Source organism: Pan paniscus, chromosome 5 (genome assembly GCF_029289425.2).
Source record: "Pan paniscus chromosome 5, NHGRI_mPanPan1-v2.0_pri, whole genome shotgun sequence".
In the NCBI taxonomy this organism is placed as follows: domain Eukaryota; kingdom Metazoa; phylum Chordata; class Mammalia; order Primates; family Hominidae; genus Pan; species Pan paniscus.
Window position 1 is genome coordinate 34,173,141 of NC_073254.2, and position 14,390 is coordinate 34,187,530.

Below are 14,390 nucleotides of genomic sequence, written 5' to 3' on the forward strand. Positions count from 1 at the left end.
TAGGCAGATCTTCTCTCTTATGGAGTAATTTTTTTTTTTTTTTCAAGAAAAGATGCTATGTGCCCCTCTTGGGTGAGCACTTAATTTCCAGAATTAGAATCAATCCCAATGAAATGAAACATTCATCACAAGTGATAAAACACAAAGGTATTTGTCACAGCGTTAATAATATATGGCTACATTTAAAGCAACTCTATTGACCTGGCAGTGACAAGGTGCCATTCTGAACAGCCATATAAAGTTTCCAAAGCAACAAGCAAACACTTTCACTTTATACTCCAGAGGCACATTTTGCACATTTATAAGGCACACACACACACACACACACACACACACAAAAGAAGGAAAGAAAAAGATATTATGTATGATGGTTGATTTTAGGTGTCAAGTTGACTGGATTAAGGAATATTCAGTTAGCTGGTAAAGCATTATTTCTGGGTATGTCTGTGAGGGTGTTTCTGGATGAGACTGGCCTTTGAATCTGTAGACTGAGTAAGGAAGATCCACCCCAATGTGGACAGGCACCATTCCATTGGCTGAGGGTCCAGATAGAACAAAAGCAGAGGAAAGGTGAATTTGCTCACTCTCTCTACTGAAGCTGAGATGCCCTTCTGCCCTTGGACATCAGAACTCCAGTTTCCCTGGCCTTTGGACTCCAGGACTTGCACCAGTGCCTCCTTGCCCTCCCTCCCAACCCCCGTCCTTGATTCTTGCACCATTGACTTGCACCATTGACTTACACTGTTGACTTCGCTGGTTCTGAGGCTTTCAGACTTAGACGGAGCCACTCTAATGGCATCCCAGGGTTTCCAGCTTGCAGATGGCCTGTCCATGGGACTTCTCACTTTCCATAATCACCTGAGCCAATTCTCCAAATAAATCCGCTCTTATCTCTCTATCTGTCTATCTGTATATATCCTATTGGTTCTCTCTCCCTGGAGAACCCTTATTAATACACTAGGTAATTTTCTTTAAACCCTCAATGAGAAACTAAAGTAAAAAATTTATGCCTTACACATTTTGAAGACATAGATAACTTATACGTTTAATAAATTTAATAAATATGATTTCAAGTTTTGCAAAGGTAAAATGTTTTTTTTAGATTCAAATATCCAAAGTAGGAAGAAGCCTCCAGAATTATTTAGCTTGATCTCTTGCTACTGTGAATGACCCCAGAGTCTGCTGCACAAAAAACACCTCGGTGTTGGTGCTTAGGAACTGAAGTTCTTGTCCTGGTAGCAGCCAAGTGACGTGAAGGAAATATAGGCTTAATTCCTTATTTGCAAAGGAACATGTTTGAATGCCAAATATTATACATTATTAAAGTCATTCCAGATAGGTAGAGATCTGTCCTTTGCTGAAACAACTATAAGTACAATGATGATGACAACAAAAGCAACAGACATCCGGAGAAACAAGCTGTATAAAACCTAACATCAGTAGTGGACGGAGTCAGAGTACAAGGGCTTTCTTAAACTTAATTCTAATCCCTCAATTTAGTTGAAGTCCATTTCTGTCCTCAGTGAAGACATAATTGCTAGTCCTCCTTAACTTAAGCCAGAGTTTTCCATACACATAAAGATAGTTATTAGTTATGCTTTTGCTTTCCTTCATTTGTTTCTAGTGTCAAATAGAATTTTTCTTTAAAGTCACACTTCCCTCTTTTGGGGATGGAAGGCAAAGGAATTGCAGTTTCTAGTATATGGCTTCTCTATTTCCAAAAGAGCATTCTTAGAAATGCCAAACTGACTCTGGTTAAGAAAATAAATTTACGGCCAGGCATGGTGGCTCACACCTGTAATCCCAGCACTTTGGGAGGCTGAGGTGGGTAGATCATGAGGTCAGGAGTTTGAGACCAGTCTGGCCAACATGGTGAAACCTCGTCTCTACTAAAAATACAAAAATTAGCCAGGCGTGGTGGCACACTCCTGTAATCCCAGCTACTCAGGAGGCTGAGGCAGGAGAAGTGCTTGAACCCAGAAGGAGGAGGTTGCAGTGAGCTGAGATCATGACACTGTACTCCAGCCTGGCGATAGAGTGAGACTCTGTCTCAAAAAAAAAAAAAAAAAAAAAAAAAAGAAAGCAAATTTACATTCCAATAAAGTAGAATCATGCAACCAAATTGGTAACATCATTTTTAGATCTATTTGTTTTCCCGAGTATTCTGTACAGTTGTTGCTCGGTTCTTCATACAACATTACCCAACAGTGTCTGGGACCCTCTGTCTATAGCTCCCTTTCCTTTCCTACTACAAATTAAGAATCCTTCATCTGAAAATCCAACATATGAAATGCTCTGAACTCCAAATCTCTTTCAGCACTGATACAACTCCACAGGTGGAAAATTGTACACTTGACCTCATCTACAAACTTTGTTGCATACACAAGATTATTTAAAATATAGTGTAAAATTACCCCAGCTTATGTGCATAAGTTACATAAGAAACATAAATGAATTTCATGTTTGGATTTGGGTCCCATCCCCAAGATATTTCATTATGCATTTTCAAATATTTCAAAATCCAAAACAAAAAATCAGAAATCCAAAACACTTTTGATCACAAGCATTTTGGATAAGGAATACTCAACCTGTATTGCTATTTGGCCATCAGTCTAAAGGAAAGCACTTTTCCATCAGGGAAAAGAAGGAAAAAGAAGCTATTGTCTAGCCTGACCCTGCTCTTTTATTTCCACACAGTTTACTACTGTGATCCCTAAAATGTCGAGATGATATTGGTTCCACCAAAGGTAGAGTGTATTGGTGCAAATACCAGGTAGAAACAATTATCCAACATTCCTACCTCACCCCAATCCACACATGGCCTCCCATAGGCCTTCTGAGGCAAGATGACACAAGGCAAATATTTTCTTTAATTAAAGAAATTGTCCCAAACCTTGCTGCCAAGAAGTGAGCCACAACTTTTAGTTAAAAGTAAGAAATCAAACGAACTAAACTAGCCTTTTCAGCAAAGCTACAAAGAGATTTTCAGGCAACGAAATTCTTAAAGATTCTATCAACAAAAGACGCTGGACATTTTCCTGAACACAAAGTTGTGGATATTTTTGGATGCTGGAAAACATGTGATTGTCTAGGAACACAGAAGTATGCCATACAAATGTCCAGGACCCACTGGAAGAGAAAACTCTGCAAAGTCTACAACTGCGATATTTTAAGATACTTTTACAGAATGTACCTAATTATGTCATTCTAAACCTTAAACCTACATGAACACGTATCAGAGCCAACATCTTTACATCATGCACACATGTTTAACATCTCACTAACGCTTGTGAGCAGGAGAATAAAGTCTTTGTGTTAGCAACAAAAGCATCATACTGCTTCCTTCAGACAACACCCACTTTTGTGTAGCCAAACCCTCCAACTCTGAAGCTTTTAATAAGCCACTTGCCCACAAATTAAAAGAGATTCTCCAATTCCATCACTAGAAAAGAATGTGATTTCAGCATCACAAGAGTAAATAAAATAGTAATCCTAGTGCCATAAATTATGCATCTTTCATCTCAAAGGACAATAAATAAAGCATCTTTCATCCCTATGAATCCTGAAGCAGTTAACAATTTATACACTAGCATGTGGGAATCAATTGATTCATCACTGAAAGGCATCCTGCTCTGGGATGCTGTGGTATTTTGTTAATAGCACACACAAGCCTTATTGAAAGATGAGAAGCAAGGAAATGTTACTCCAATGGTTTACGTTTGAGAGATTTAAGTAGAGGTGATAGGACTCTAACTGCAATTCACTCACAGTAAGAGTTCTCTCTCATTTGAGCTCAAGACTTCCCAGACACAAAGGTGTAATTCTTCAAAGGTCATTGCTAGTGTTCCCATTTCTTCTCACATGGTTTTTTACAATACACTTTTTTGAAGCAAATATTTACTCACATCATTCACCTGTTGAAATACCTTGTCACTCTTCTTTGCCTAGCATGAAACTTCTTAGTACGGCATGAATGGTTCTTGACCTTCTAGCTGCTGATTTTGGAAGATCCTCCACCATTCAACGACCCTGGATGAGTTATTCTCAGCTGTTAGGAGAGAAGGATCCAGGGTAAAGATAAGGCGACCATATACCTTGCCATTCAATCTGAGCCACATATGAGAGTGCAAGGAACATACAACAGTAATATTTACATCAGAACAAGAGTAAACTGGGAATGTCCATAGCACACAGGACTATGACTCCCCCCAGTGAAGGGAAACATCTCATCAGAGTTTCTGAAAGGTTTGTGTAGGGGGTCATAAGTAGTTTGATAAAACATATTTAATATTCCTGGTGCCTTTGTAACAGCATCCATAGCTGAACAACACATTTCTGGCTGGCTTGGCTTCTCTAGAAGACAGAATGAGAAAGCATTATAGGAGTTTTGAGTTTTGAAAGGTTGGATAACACCGTTCTAGAATCGGCATGGCAAAATTCTGTCTGAAAACCCACCAAGCTCTCTGAGCTGCTCTTGAAGACATGTGGTACCACTTCAGTGCTCCTGAAGAGAGCTGGCATGATCAGAAAGAGGAGCTCTCCTCCCAAGCCCTTGTCTCTGGCACTGAATGAACCTCTGGATGGGTGCCAAAGGCTTTACAAAGGTTGTATTTTCCTCATTCACACGTTAGAGATATAACATCACTGGTGATGACTAGTACCAAGAGCCATATTTTCTCATTCCATGCCAAATATGGCATTTCATTAATGAACTAGGCATCTCTCTCTATATTATAGACCCTGGAGTTAGTTATGATCAAATAGGAAAAATTTCATCTACTGAACCATTAACATCACTCTACAAGTATTTATATTTTTCTTTAAAAAACCTATTTTCACTGTAATCCCAGCACTTTGGGAGGCCAAGGCAGGCAGATCACCTGAGGTCAGGAGTTCAAGACCAGCCTGGCCAACATGGAGAAACCCTATCTCTACTAAAAATACAAAAAATTAGCTGGGCATGGTGGCAGGTGCCTGTAATCCCAGCTACTTGAGAGGCTGAGGCAGAATTGTCTGAACCCAGGAGGCAGAGGTTGCAGTGAGCCAAGATCACACCATTGCACTCCAGCCTGGGCAACAAGAGTGAAACTCCAACTTAAAAAAAAAAAAAAAAATTCAAATACATATTCAACACTGAGACTCTATAGTACCACAATGCAGCAGCACATTGACTTGGCTTCTGAAAAGTACCTTACAGCATCCTTTCCCCAGTCTTGGCTTCTGAAAAATACCTTAAAGCATCCTTTCCCCAGTCTTGGGCTCAGTCTGTGTGAGAGTTAGGTTTTCTGCTTGTTTGGTTTTAACTTTAAAAAAAAAAATTGTGGCCAGGCGCGGTGGCTCATGCCTGTAATCCCAGCACTTTGGGAGGTGGAGGCGGGCGGATCACCTGAGGTCAGGAGTTCGAGATCAGCCTGGCTAACACAATGAAACCCTGTTTCTACTAAAACTACAAAAAATTAGCTGGGCGTGGTGGTGCGTGCCTGTAATCCCAGCTACTCGGGAGGCTGAGGCAGGAAAATCGTTTGAACCCGAGAGGCGGAGGTTGCAGTGAGCCGAGATTGCACCATTGCACTCCAGCTTGGGTAACAAGAGCAAAACTCTGTCTCAAAAAAAAAAAATGTATAACATAAAATCAAATTGGGCTGCACTCTAAGATACATGAAAGCACATACCCACAGAAAATAAGCTGCCTCCAAGTCTGCAAGTCTTAGACTTTGCAAATATTGACAATGTCAGCCTGTAAGAGCCTTTACACATGTACACATTCAATCAATACATGGATTGATACTTAGATCTAGAGGCAGTTAAAAAGAGCAGTGTTCAAGGATAGTAAGGAAGAATGACTTGTTTGCAGCCCTGGTTTCTGAACACACTGCAGAGCTCAGAAAAGAGTAGGTGTTCAATAAATATTTGTGGAATAAGTGTTGAAAGAACACCTATAAATCTTTCTCTTCTCACAATGACTCAAACATATAAAGCAGAATGATGGCCCTTGGGCTAGGAAGGTTGGCCTGCGTGATTTCCCCGTTAGCCTGCCTGATTCCAGGTGGGAAGAAAACAGCTTGGCTGCCTCTGCTTAACCTCAAGCTCTTAGCTTTCCCATAACTTTATTAGATAACTCATCTTTTCCTCACCCAAGACAGATTGAGGAACCTATGCATATCCTAGGGTGAAAAAGTAGTACTCTGCACAGGAATGACTCAGCTGTAATGACAGGCCATGGATCCGAGAGGGCAGCTGGTTTCCAATATTCACCCTTCTGTGGACTTAACGAACCTACTGAGGCCAGCTCTAAAAACACTGACTCTTACACATTGAGCCTATCTTTGCAAATTAATTGCAGTCCAGGACCACCACAATGTATGACCTATTCTGCTCTACACAGTGACACTGTGCCTATCCACTCACATAAAGCTTTCTTGATCAAGTATAATGAAAGAAAGATCCAAAAGAGTACACAACTTGACCAGGAACAACTACTACCACCAAAAGAGAAACCAGCATTAGCTTAAGGGAGGAGTTCTTATACATCTGGCATTATTTGGGAACAAGGTGTTCCAGATTTATGAATTTGCCAGAGTTTAGGAAAAGGCAGACTCTGTGTGAAGAACATATGCAATGGACATGCGATAACTAAGGATGGAAATTAATTACATCTGTGCAAGAAGGAAGTGGGGGCCAGAGAGAGGGCAAGGGAATCAAGCCCTCAAGAGCTCATAAAGAGACTGAGGGGAATTCTGGGTTTTTCAGGACACATAGGGATTTGGGCTGATTTCATGTGAATCTAAAATGACAGAGTGACTCCCCAGTAACACTGGGGAATCAAGAAACTTGCAAATTTAGGGCTAGAACCCAGGTGTTTTCAACCAGTCAGCCGCTCTTCCCAAACATCATTTTGCCCTTCACATATGTGATAACATGCTCTATAAAGTTGCCCAAGTTTGAGAGGAATTTTTAGAATATAACTTTACAAAGGACAGATGTGTGTTTTATATTTATATTTATGTAAAACACACGTATATGTGTGTGTGAGGGAGAGAGAGAGGGGGGCTTTATATAACGCACAGCAAGGGTTTTATTTTCTCCCTTCTGCATCTGTAAGCTCATTTCTAATCAGAGAGCCGTTTCACAACACAGGCAGCTGAGGAAGAAGATTGGCCCTTCAGGGCGAGCCGGCTTGTTTCCACTTGCTACAGAGGTGAGGAGTAGTGGTGCTGCCAGCTGCCCTGATAGTGACTCCGTCTGCCCTGCCCCCACCATCGCCCCAGGCCGTGCCACACCTCCCCAAGCCAACTGCTGGGCTTCTGAAGGCACCCTGAGATACCAAGCGTTACCTGGCAACCGCGCACCTGTGAGCCAGGTCAGCCAGGCAGGTGGTGCTAACCTGTGTGTTCAGGTCTGAGGGCGCCCAATGCGTTCCTGTGCTCCCTCATTACAGCTCACTCCCTCGGCCCAGAGAGAACAGAGCTGATTGTTTTCCTTCTCGGTTTCCTAGAGACAACAGATCCACTGATTAGCTTTCTCCATCAAGCATTCAAAAAGGCCAAGCTACACACCGTAACATTAACCTTGAACTTGGAACTCTTAAGAAAGTGCCCAGTTTTATTTGGGGAAAAGATCTCTGCCAGCAAAGCCGATCCTTAATTTGGGAAATGTAAGGAAAGAACTCAGAGTAGTTAATAATAAATTATAATGCATGCGTATAAAAAGAGAAAAAAAATATGTAACAATTATGCTTTCATTTTGTTTGGTTTTGCTTTGATCTCTGTTCTTCCCCACCCCATCGCCACCAGAAGAGGTTCACCTGTCTGAGGAGAGATGATGAGATGGCTCTGGGATGGGCCTCTCTGGCCATTTCAAGGAGCAAGCGGTTCAGGGTTTGACCAGCTGTGACTCTCCACTGTATCCAGAGTTCCCGCTGCTGGCATGGAAACCTGACATTGACCTCACTTCTTGTCTGCTGACCTTGCTCATCTCAGGCACCATTTTCTGGAAGCAGATGAACAACTGTAAGGACAGAGAACTAGGCTGCTGCAGTGCCTCCTCCTTCCATCGCCCCAAGGGGAGTAGGTCTGGGCAAGGAAGGACCCAGCCAAACGTGGTTGTCTGTACGCTGCTGGGGCAACCCCAATAAATATTTTGTAAATGTTTCTTTAGTCCCCCTTAGTGCATTAAGAAAAAAAATTCTGTGCTTATTTTTGCATGTACCATATCACTAGCTTTGTAGTTGTAGGCATAGATTAAGTTGTATTAGAAATCCGACTTCCTTTATTACATTACTCTAGTTCTCCCTTCTTTTCTCTGCCTTTATTTGTTCCCCAGTCATTTCTGTCCTCTCTCATTCTCCCCGCATGTGACTTTTTGTCTTAACCCATTACTTTTTGCTGTACTGTCTCTTCCATGCCATCCAACTTTATCCCATGGACTGTGTGTCCTGAAAATGTCCAAATTAGGTGTTTATGCCTCTATAAAAAGCATTTTCTGAATCACCCTTAGGAGATCAATCCCCTGTCCTCCTGCTCTTTGCTCCGTAAGAAAGATCCACCTACGACCTCAGGTCCTCAGACCGACCAGCCCAAGAAACATCTCACCAATTTCAAATCCGGTAAGCGGCCTCTTTTTACTCTCTTCTCCAACCTCCCTCACTATCCCTCAACCTCTTTCTCCTTTCAATCTTGGCACCACACTTCAATCTCTCCCTTCTCTTAATTTCAATTCCTTTCATTTTCTGGTAGAGACAAAGGAGACATGTTTTATCCATGGACCCAAAACTCCAGCACCAGTCACGGACTAAGGAAGGCAGCCTTCCCTTGGTGTTTAATCATTGCAGGGACGCCTCTCTGATTATTCACCCAGGTTTCAGAGGTGTCAGACCATGCAGGGATGCCTGCCTTGGTCCTTTACCCTTAGCGGCAAGTCCCGCTTTTCTGGGGGAAGGGCAGGAACCCCGACCTCTTATCTCTGTGCCCCGATCCCAAATTTCCACACCCTGACCTCTTATCTCTGTACCCCGATCCCTTATTTCCATGCCCCAACCTCTTATCTCTGTGCCCCAACCCCTTATTTCTGCACCCTGACCCCTTCTCTGCTTTTCTGGAAGGCAAGAACCCCCCACCCCTTCTCCGTGTCTTTACTCTCTTTTCTCTGGGCTTGCCTCCTTCACTATGGGCAAGCTTCCACCTTCCATTCCTCCTTCTTATCCCTTAGCCTGTGTTCTTAAGAACTTAAAACCTCTTCAACTCTCACCTGACCTAAAATCTAAGCATCTTATTTTCTTCTGCAATGCCACCTGACCTCAATACAAACTCGACAGTAGTTCCAAATAGCCGGAAAACAGCACTTTCAATTTTTCCATCCTACAAGATCTAAATAATTCTTGTCATAAAATAGGCAAACGGTCTAAGGTGCCTGACATCCAGGCATTCTTTTACACATCGGTCCCTCCCTAGTCTCTGTTCCCAATGCAACTCATCCCAAATCTTCCTTCTTTCCCTCCCACCTGTCCCCCCAGTCCCAACCCCAAGCGTCACTGAGTCTTTCTAATCTTCCTTTTCTACAGACCCATCTGACCTCTCTCCTCCTCACCAGGCCGAGCTAAGTCCCAATTCTTCCTCATCCACCGCTCCTCCACCCTATAATCCTTTTATCACCTCCCTTCCTCACACCCGGTCCAGCTTACAGTTTCATTCTGTGACTAGCCCTCCCCCACCTGCCCAGCAATTTACTCTTAAAAAGGTAGCTGGAGCTAAAGGCTTAATCAAGGTTAATGCTCCTTTTTCTTTATCCCAAATCAGATAGCATTTATGCTCTTTTTCATCAAATATAAAAACCCAGCCCAGTTCATGGCTCATTTGGCAGCAACCCTGAGACACTTTACAGGCCTAGACCCTAAAAGGTCAAAAGGCCGTCTTATTCTCAATATACATTTTATTACCCAATCTGCTCCCAACATTAAATAAAACTCCAAAAATTAAATTCCAGCCCTCAAACCCCACAACAGGACCTAATTAACCTCGCCTTCAAGGTGTACAATAATAGAGTAGAGGCAGCCAAGTAGCAACATATTTCTGAGTTGCAATTCCTTGCCTCCACTGTGAGACAAACCCCAGCCACATGTCCAGCACACATGAACTTCCAAACGCCTAAACCACAGTGGCCAGGTGTTCCTCCAGAACCTCCTCCCCCAGGAGCTTGCTACAAGTGCCAGAAATCTGGCCACCACCCCAAGGAATGCCCACAGCCCAGGATTCCTCCTAAGCCGTGTCCCATCTGTGCAGGACCCCACTGGAAATCAGACTGTTCAACTCACCTGGCAGCCACTCCCAGAGCCCCTGGAACTCTGGCCCAAGGCTCTCTGACTGACTCCTTCCCAGATCTTCTTGGCTTAGTGGCTGAAGACTGATGCTGCCCGATTGCCTCGGAAGCCCCATAGACCATCACAGACGCCGAGCTTTAAGTAACTCTCACAGTGGAAGGTAAGGCCGTCCCCTTCTTAATCAATACGGAGGCTACCCACTCCACATTACCTTCTTTTCAAGAGCCTGTTTCCCTTGCCTCCATAACTGTTGTGGGTATTGACAGCCAGGCTTCTAAACCTCTTAAAACTCCCCAACTCTGGTGCCAACTTAGATAATAACTTTTAAGCACTAGTTTTAGTTATCCCCACCTGCCCAGTTCCCTTATTAGGCTGAGACACTTTAACTAAACTATCTGCTTCCCTGACTATTCCTGGACTACAGCTACATCTCATTGCTGCCCTTCTTCCCAATCCAAAGCCTCCTTTGCATCCTCCTCTTGTATCCCCCTACCTTAACCCACAAGTATAAGATACCTCTACTCCCTCCTTGGTGACCGATCATGCACCCCTTACCATCTCATTAAAACCTAATCACCCTTACCCCACTCAATGCCAATATCCCATCCCACAGCACAGTTTGAAAGGATTAAAGCCTGTTATCACTCACCTGTTATAGCATGGCCTTTTAAAGCCTATAAACTCTCCTTATCATTCCCCCATTTTACCTGTCCTAAAACCAGACAAGCCTTACAAGTTAGTTCAGGATCTATGCCTTATCAACCAAATTGTTTTGCCTATCCACTCCATGGTGCCAAACCCATATACTCTCCTATCCTCAATACCTCCCTCCACAACCCATTATTCTGTTCTGGATTTCAAACATGCTTTCTTTACTATTCCTTTGCACCCTTCATCCCAGCCTCTCTTCGCTTTCACTTGGACTGACCCTGACACCCATCAGGCTCAGCAAATTACCTGGGCTGTACTGCCGCAAAGCTTCACAGACAGCCCCCATTACTTCAGTCAAGCCCAAATTTCTTCCTTATCTGTTACCTATCTCAGCATAATTCTCATAAAAACACACGTGCTCTCCCTGCCGATCATGTCCGACTAATCTCTCAAACCCCAACCCCTTCTACAAAACAACAAGTCCTTTTCTTCCTGGGCATAGTTGGATACTTTCACCTTTAGATACCTGGTTTTGCCATCCTAACAAAACCATTATATAAACTCACAAAAGGAAACCTAGCTGACCCCATAGATCCTAAATCCTTTCCCCACTCCTCTTTCTGTTCCTTGAAGACAGCTTTAGAGACTGCCCCCATCCTAGCTCTCCCTGACTCATCCCAACCCTTTTCATTACACACAGCTGAAGTGCAGGGCTGTGCAGTCGGAATTCTTACACAAGGACCGAGATCGCGTCCTGTAGCCTTTTTGTCCAAACAACTTGACCCTACTCTTTTAGGCTGGCCATCATGTCTCTGTGCAGCAGCTGCTGCCGCTCTAATACTTTTAGAGGCCCTTAAAATCACAAACTATGCTCAACTCACTCTCTACAGCTCTCATAATTTCCAAAATCTATTTTCTTCCTCACACCTGACGCATATACTTTCTGCTCCCTGGCTCCTTCAGCTGTACTCACTCTTTGTTGAGTCTCCCACAATTACCATTGTTCCCAGCCCAGACTTCAATCCGGCCTCCCACATTATTCCTGATACCACACCTGACCCTCATGACTGCATCTCTCTGATCCACCTGACGTTCACCCCATTTCCCCACATTTCCTTCTTCCCTGTTTCTCACCCTGATCACACTTGGTTTATTGATGGCAGTTCCACCAGGCCTAATCGCCACACACCAGCAAAGGCAGGCTATGCTATAGTACAAGCCACTAGCCCGCCTCTTAGAACCTCTCATATCCTTTCCATCGTGGAAATCTATCCTCAAGGAAATAACTTCTCAGTGTTCCATCTGCTATTCTACTACTCCTCAGGGATTATTCAGGCCCCCTCCCTTCCCTACACATCAAGCTCAGGGATTTGCCACCGCCTAGGACTGGCAAATTAGCGTTACTCAACATGCCCCGAGTCAGGAAACTAAAATACCTCTTGGTCTAGGTAGACACTTTCACTGGATAGGTAGAGTCCTTTCCTACAGGGTCTGAGAAGGCCACCACGGTCATTTCTTCCCTTCTGTCAGACATAATTCCTCAGTTTGTCCTTCCCACCTCTATACAGTCCGATAGCAGACTGGCCTTTATTAGTCAAATCAGCCAAGCATTTTTTCAGGCTTAGTATTCAGGTGAAACCTTTATATCCTTTACAGTCCTCAGTCTTCAGGAAAGGTAGAACAGACTAATGGCCTTTTAAAAACACACCTCACCTAGCTTAGCCACCAACTTAAAAATGACTGGACAATACTTTTACCACTTTCCCTTCTCAGAATTCAGGCCTGTCCTTGGAATGCTACAAGGTACAGCCCATTTGAGCTCCTGTATAGACGCTCCTTTTTATTAGGCCCCAGTCTCATTCCAGACACCAGACCAACTTAGACTGTGCCCCAAAAAATTTGTCATCCCTACTATCTTCTGTCTAGTCATACTCCTATTCACCTTTCTAAACTACTCATACATGCCCTGCTCTTGTTTACACTGCCAGTTTACACTGTTTCTCCAAGCCATCACAGCTGATATCTCCTGGTGCTATCCCCAAACCGCCACTCTTAACTCTTGAAGTAAATAAATAATCTTTGCTGGCAAGGCTATGTTGAACCTCCTTAGGCACTCTCTAATTAGATGTCCTGGGTCCTCCCAATTCTTAGTCCTTTAATACCTGTTTTTCTCCTTCTCTTATTCCGTTTTGTTTTTCAATTCATACAAAACTATATCCAGGCCATCACCAATAATTCTAAATGACAAATATTTCTTCTAACAACCCCACAATATCACCCCTTACCACAAAATCTTCCTTCAGCTTAATCTCTCCCACTCTAGGTTCCCACGCTGCCCCTAATCCCGCTTGAAGCAGCCCTGAGAAACATCACCCATTATCTCTCCATACCACCCCAAAAAAATTTCACTGTCCCAACACTTTACCACTATTTCATTTTGTTTTTCTTATTACTATAAGACAGGAATGTCAGGACTCTGAGCCCAAGCTAAGCCATCATACCCCCTGTGACCTGCACGTACACATCCAGATGGCCAGTTCCTGCCTTAACTGATGACATTCCACCACAAAATAAGTGAAAATGGCCTGTTCCTGCCTTAAAGGATGGCATTATCTTGTGAAATTCCTTCTCCTGGCTCATCCTGGCTCAAAAGCTCCCCGACTGAGCACCTTGTGACCACCACTCCTGCCCGCCAGAGAACAACACCCCTTTTTCCTTTACCTACCCAAATCCTATAAAACAGCCCCACCCCTATCTCCCTTCGCTGACTCCCTTTTCGGACTCAGCCCACCTGCACCCAGGCAAAATAAACATCTTTATTGCTCACACAAAGCCTGTTTGGTGGTCTCTTCACACGGACACGAGTGAAAACCCTGCTGGTTCAAAAACGCACAGTATAAAGGAAGCCGAACAGTAAAGTCAGTCAGGAGCCCACTGGCTTCCAAAGACTTTTTATGAGTAGGCAGTCCTCAATTTAAAGATACAAATACTGGTTGCTTTTGTTCTAATCAGTTCCATTTCTTGTGTTCAGGAGTCATTTCTGAATCACCTTATTCCCTTAAATCTTTCATTGTTAAACTTCGCCCCTAAGAGTGCTTGTTCTCCAGTTACTTTACACATTCTAATTCCAGATTAAATCCTCACGGGCTCTGAGCTGCCAGAGGTAAAGTAAGATATTCCTCAGAGCTCCTTTAAAAGATCTGAGCACAATGATGTGAGATTGCAGGTGACTCTGAGGTTCTTCCACCTTTTCTCGCTTCCAGTCTTCTCACAGAGACTCAGATATTTTCTTGTAGTCAAGAAAACTGCTGTGCTGCTACTGTTGATTTTTCAAATGTGTTACTTTTTTAAAATTTTCAATGTAGGAATGGAATACCAAGCAAGCTGTCTTTTAGGAAAACTAAATCTCTCCCTTTAGGGGTCT

The 14,390-nt window shown here is 43.3% G+C and overlaps 1 long non-coding RNA gene across 1 annotated transcript in view; it reads right to left on the reverse strand.

The window, feature by feature from the left end:
• The window catches only part of LOC103786875 (uncharacterized), a 565,497-nt gene that overhangs the window by 508,657 nt on the left and 42,450 nt on the right, over positions 1-14,390 (reverse strand). Inside the window, exons 2-4 of the long non-coding RNA XR_008625569.2 lie at positions 7,805-7,989; positions 7,385-7,491; positions 3,906-4,048 (exon numbers count right to left, since the gene is read on the reverse strand). This is a non-coding gene — a long non-coding RNA (uncharacterized LOC103786875). The remainder of the gene's footprint in view (positions 1-3,905; positions 4,049-7,384; positions 7,492-7,804; positions 7,990-14,390) is intronic.